Here is a 6668-nt window from a genome sequence, read left to right as displayed (position 1 = left end):
AAACGTGTCAGCTGCCATCTTAAACAGTGGCTTGTGTCCTAGGAAACACAACCCCACCAAGGCAACTGGAAGCATCCAAAGGGGAGAAAAAAACTCATTAACTTAGAAAAATGCAACAGGGTCTCCCTGCACGGACTAGCATTGTGTTTCATGGACATAAGTCAGAACATTTTGCAGCTGCCCATATACATTTCCCTCTCCTATTCCAACTGAAGTTTCAGTCTTACTGTCGCAGGTTTGTCTGAAAGCCCAATGTGGTCAACAGTGGTTGAAACAGGAACCACAGAGGCTGGATTGCTTGATCTGTGACTATCAGATCGCAACCATAATGTCGCTCTAAGCCAGGCAGGGTTTCTTTGCCCTAGATTCGTAATTATTTGTAAAACAAACCTTTAGGTTCTCAAATGCCTCTTCTACCAATGGGAGGGGTGGGGGAATGAAGGGTGCCCTCTCTCCTCTTCCATGTTGGGACGGGCATGGGTGGAAGTGAATTGGAGAGAACGTTTAGTTAACACCGACCCTATGCTCTTCACAACAGCCTTGTAATGAGGGACGCTTGTCCTGCTTTCACAAATGAAGAAACTGTTGCCTTGGCAGATTTGTCTGATTTGCTCAAACTCACACACCCAATGATTAAAAAAAAAAATAAGCCATCATATTAACAGCTACCATTACTGAGCACTTCTTATGAGTTAGGCCTGCACTAAGCACTTTTATAGATATTATTTCATTTATATTTATATTTCCAAATAACTCTATAAGGTGGGTAATACTATTATCTCCATTTTACAGCTGAGGAAATTGAGGTTTAGTCAGGTTGAGTAACTTGTCCAAGGTCATACAGTCAGGAAGTATGGAGGAGAGATTCTAACTTTAGTCATAGAACTACAATCCAGAGATTCTAGACTCTTTTGGCCAGCTGGGCTTGAACTCTCTGTCCTTGCTTTGTGGAGGAACAAATTTAATCGGATTAAGAAAAAATAGAAACAACAAAACAAAACACCTGTTAAATGAAAGCAATTATTGGACTGAGTTAATACACTTCTCCCTTATTTCAGGGCTAGTCTCTCAACATCTGGACTGAAGTTCATGGGCAGATTATTGCAGATAGGCTAGTTGTACTGCTAATCAAAGAATTCTTTCTCACAAACAACAGGCTTCCATTATTGAGCCAACTATCAGCTGTACCTCTGATTCAGAAGAGAGCCCCTTGGTGCCACGAAGAATATGCCAGGCATATTCTTCCTGGATCTGGCAAATAAAATAAAGCCAAACTATATGAGACAGAGACAGACGGAGACAGACAGAGAGACAGAGAGAGACCCTCCACTGAGTACAGGGTTGCACTGAAGAAAAGATGTTGGATTTGGTCTCTGCCCATATTGTCTAATGAGGAAAATAGATATTAGATAAGCAACGCTAACAGCAGTGATATAATGCTAATATATCAACAGGAAGGTCCTGAAAGAGCCCAGTAGAAGGAATGCTGATATCCAAGGATGAAGCTGAAAGGTGTCACTAAAAGATGACATTTTAGTTGACATGTAATATTATTTTCTTGTTTTAAAGTAAGCAGTGGGCGTGCCTCCCAGCACCCATGCCCCTTCCCCACTGGGTAGCAGCTCTGAGCTCTGGATGGCGCCGATACAATCCCCAGGTCCAGCTTCAGGCCCTGGCTACAAACCCTGGAGATCTCCTCCCCGTTGCCTCAGTTTAAGGCTGAGCACGTGATCTGTACTGATCTAACTGCAGTAAAGCCAGGACTTCTCTTTGCTGGTTTTGAGCTGAGAAGACTCTTCTTCCTGTCTCTTTTCTGGTGGTGTTTATCCACGAGGCCTGGAAACTCTGCCACAGTTTTGCTACTGGTGAAGCTAGCCTAAAGCAAGGCAGCACAAGGAGGACAGTTAAGCCAAGAGACCTGCAGAGACATCCAGCTGAAGCCCAGGTCTGAAGCCCACATACTTGTGGGCATTTTTAAGACCAAGCCAATGAATTGCCTTGATTGCTTTAGCCATTTAGAGTTGGGTTTTCTTTTATTTGTCACCCAAAGAATTTCAGCTGATCCAAAGGTTATTTTTCTTTTTTTTTTTAACTTTTATTTATTTATTTATTTATTTTTGGCTGCGTTGGGTCTTCGTTGCTGCACGTGGGCTTTCTCTAGTTGCAGCGAGTGGGGGCTACTCTTCGTTGCGGAGCATGGGTTCTAGGCATGTGGGCTCAGTATTTGTGGCACGTGGGCTCAGTAGTTGTGGCTCGTGGGCTCTAGAGCGCAGGCTCAGTAGTTGTGGAGCACGGGCTTAGTTGCTCTGCGGCATGTGGGATCTTCCCAGACCAGGGCTCAAACCCGTGTGCCCTGCATTGGCAGGCTGATTCTTAACCACTGCGCCACTAGGGAAGTCCCCAAAGGTTATTTTTCAAAATGTACAAATATACTCATGAGGTGTTTTACTCTTAATATAACCAAGGTCAAGTATCAGCTGGGAAGGGAGGAGTCCTCTGGTTTCAAGGACAGAAAAACTAGCCCAAACTAACAAGCAAAGATAGAATTTATTAGCTCAGAACATGAACAGTTAGTGAAGGAACTGGGTTTCAGGCATAGCTGAATACAGCAGCTCAGATGAAATCACAGAGCTCAGTTTCTCCCCATCTCCCTGCTCAACTCTGCCCTCCTCCACGTGACAGCCTTGTCCTCAGTCACAAACCCCCTTCCCAGTTGCAATCTGGCTCTTAGGACCTCTCTCTGTCAAGTCCAGTGGGGAAGGGAAACCCCATCTTTGGAGCTGTCCAGGCAAACCCCTGGGGGTCTCTGATTGGGCCTTGGCTTGAGCCCTCTTCCCACTCCTGGACCAAACCCTGTGGCCAGGAGAATGGTCTTCCCCATGATTCATGGCCAGAACCAACCTAGAGGGTCAGCTCCATGCAAAGCACATGGCTGAAAGTGGGGGTGGGTATTTCCCCCGAAACTTAATTCAAGCAGCTGGAGAAATAGGCAACAAAACAACAGATGTCCCTGACAGCTCACTTGAAAATGCCTCTCAGCCAACATTCCTAAAATAACGTAGATTCACGACAGGTGGGTTTAACAGAAAAGCTTGTTAGTCATGGCTAAGGAGTCCTCTCCTGAGTTTGCCAGCCTAAAACCAGACATAGTTTCTATGAGATTTTTGTTCTTGTTCCTTGACGTGCATTAGTTCTTTCAACTATTCTTTTCTTTTCTTTCTTTCTTTTTTTTAACCCAAGACAAATCTTTTCTTCAATTAATATTTTCTGAGACCGATGACAATAACAGTAATAGTTATCACACTTCCTAACTACTTACACATGTTATATACATTATCTCATTTAACCCTTACACTAGCTCATCAGGTCTCCACCAGGGATGATTTTGCCTCCTCAGGGGACATTTGGCAATGTCTGGAGACAGTTTTGGTTGTCACAACTCGAGGGGTGCTACCGGCATCCAGTGTGCTGGGGTTGTGGATGCCACCAAACACCCTCTGGTGCAGAAGACAGTCCCTTGTAGCAAAGAATGCTCCGGCCCAAAACGTCAATAGCACCAAGGTAGAAAACCCCTTACAAACTCGTGATGCTGTCCCCATCCTTATGGTTGAAGAAGAATAAAGCTCTGAAAAGCTGAACAACTTGTCCAGGCTTATGCAAGGTCAGAAGGGGTGGGGCTTGGATTTTAATCCAAAGAACTTGCTTTTATCTAGTGATTTCCAATCTTGGAATTGGAACAGTATCCCTCCACCCCCCCTCACCCACTCTAGATTCTGGTTCAGTGGGCCAGGGCCCCCAGGAATTGGTATAACAGGATCACAGGTGATGCTAATGTAATCAGCTCACTGAAGAGCGTTTGGAGGCCCCTGCAAGGCACTACACACACCTAGGCAACACACAGCAAAGATGCAACACACAGCTAAGGAAACAGACTCATGGGCAACTATGACATGCGGTGTAATGAATGCATAATGATGGGCACTTCACTCCTCCAATCTTTGCTCATGCTTTCCTCTGTGCTTGGAAGTCCTTTCTCTCTCTCTTGTCAAGCTGCTCATCCTTCTAGCTCATCTAGAAAACTTGCCTGACCTCCATCTCCATGGTCCTTTTTAGATGCTCTTTCTCTGTGGTCCCATAGCACCCTGAACAGAATTCTACTGTTCCACTCACCACATCATACTGTAATTAGTAATTCACTTGGCTTCTCATTCACTAGACTGTAAGCTGCTTGAGGACAGAACCCATATCTATGTACTCTTGTGCAGAGCCCAGTGCCTGGCTGTAGGCTATTTGTCTGCTATTACTGCTTGCTATTTGTCTATTCCAGGTGTCAGCAAACTTCTGTAAAGTGTCAGATAGTAAATATTTTAGGCTTTGCAGGCCATATCTTGTCACAACTCCTTAACTCTGCTGTTGTAGCACAAAAATAGCCATAGAAAATACGTAACAGATTGAAACTGACTGTGTTCCAATAAAACTTTATTTCCAAAATGAGGCGGTGGGCCAGGTTTGGCTGTGGGCCATAGTTTGCTGACCACCCCCCCCCCCGTCTGTTATAATAGCCACTCTTCCATTAGTAAGTCCTCACTTTTAGCCATGCATATTGCTGGTCAACCATCTCCAAAACACAACTATGCTTCCCAGCTACCCCTGCAGCCACATGTGGCCATGTGATTAGATTCTAGCCAATGAGATGTAGGTGGAAGCATTATTTGGGACTTCTTGGAGGGCTGTTTCAAAGGACTGATTCATTTGGGAAGGGCCTCTTTCTGCCCCCGTGCTTTTCCTCCTTCTTCCATCCTACGAAGGGCTCCAGCAGCCGCTCTGGACCATGAGATGGCTTTGAGGAAGAAGCCACAAGCTAGGAGGGAAGAGCAGAAAGATAGGAGCCTGAGTCCCTGATGACATCACGGAGCTGCCATACTTGTCCTGCATGGCCAACGTGTAGTCTTGGACATAAGAGAGAGAGAAACTTCTGTCTTGTGTAAGCCACCACATGTGCTTCTATTACTATATGCAGCAGAACCTAATCTTATCTGTGTGCTAACCTGTGGAAACACTCAACAAATATTTGACGAGTAAAAGGAATGCCCAAAGCATGAGGGAGCACCCTTGAGGAAATTAATCCTGCCGGGGGTGGCTGGGGAGTCATGGAAACAAACGAACACCAGGGCCTCCTCAGGCTTTTCCGAGGTTAAGCCCCCAGATGACTCAAGTGTCTGGCCAGTTCCTCCTGCTGCCTTTCTTCCTCCCCACAAGGGACTTTCCTTTTATAGTACCTGCCATCAACTACTTTATCTTCTGGGGCATCCTTCCCCACCAAGATTATCTGTTGCAGAGAATTCAGTTTCCTACAAGGGAAAGCACTGTTCCTTTTTGTTGGAACGGGGTTTTACTACTAAACACCAAGGGGACACGGCGGGAGAATCCCCAAAATAGCAAAAAGAGCAACGTCTAATAGACTGAGGAAATGTAACAGGTCCTTATGTCATGATTTGTTTGCCTTACGAGTCAGTACTTGAGTGGCGTAGAGGGAAAAGCCTGACTTTGCCGTCGGGCAACCTTGAACTTGAATAGTGATTCAGTCACTTAGCAGTGCGACATTGGCCCAGTCATGTCCTTTCCCTGAGCGTCAGTTTCCCCAACTACAAAGTAAGTCAATAGTAACGTTTTTACAGTGATCTCGTTAAAATTAAATAATGAAAGAGTGCCTAGCTTAAAGAAGGGGTCAAAATTATAGTTCAGAGACGTCTCTCTGTCTGCAAATCAGAGGCGACAGGATGATAATTGGATTTGGGTGGATCGCCTGCCCTGGCTTTGGAAGGGCAAAATCTTCCAGTCTTCAGACTGAACACTTCCTTCCTTTCCTCTCTTCTGAGCCTCTCCCCACACAATTGTACTTCCTTTTTACCCACTACCCTACTTTAAAGCAATAGCAGAATGACCCTTGCATCAGTAAAAATCCAATTTTTTTTCCAACATTATTTCAGCCCCACCGAAGTCCCGCATGAACATCCAGTGCCCCAAGGACACTCGCAGTGTCACACTGGGCCATGCTTTCACTTTCTGATGAATGTGGCCTTGACACGTCTCCAACTGAATAAGTGGTCACAGGACACTTCAAACCTGGAGGCCCTTTCCATAAAGGTGGCTTACAAATGCAAAATAGTCCACATCCCCGGAGATGTCTGAAAAAGTTATTACTGCCATGCCGAGGAAATGAACAACCCAAAAAAAGCCGCCAGCAGCGAACAGGATCCCGCGGTATTCAGTGTGTGCGAATTGGGTTCTTGGAGCGGCTGTTCATGAGGCTGTAAACTTAGCACCGCTTCCTGTAAATGGTGTCAAGGAGAAGTGGGTGAGCTCCAGAGAGAGGGTAAGAGAAGGGGACCCCCAGGTGAGGGCTCTTTGGAAGCGTTCATGACAGAGTCACTTATTGGGAAATAAAAACAACACACCCATAGGGAAAGAGGAGTGAATTATGGACATAGATTTGGGTGGGAAAGAAGCAAATGATCTTTTTTTTTCTAGCACCTGTTGAAACAAATGTGCCTTTTCATCCTATAGGACATCCAAATATAACAAAAGATATGATTAGACATCAGGTAAATACAAACGAAAGTCTGGTGGGGGCAGGGTAAACAAACAACTATTTGTATGTAGTAAAG

Source organism: Eubalaena glacialis, chromosome 17, assembly GCF_028564815.1.
Source record: "Eubalaena glacialis isolate mEubGla1 chromosome 17, mEubGla1.1.hap2.+ XY, whole genome shotgun sequence".
Lineage (NCBI taxonomy): Eukaryota > Metazoa > Chordata > Mammalia > Artiodactyla > Balaenidae > Eubalaena > Eubalaena glacialis.
This window is presented reverse-complemented; position numbering follows the sequence as displayed.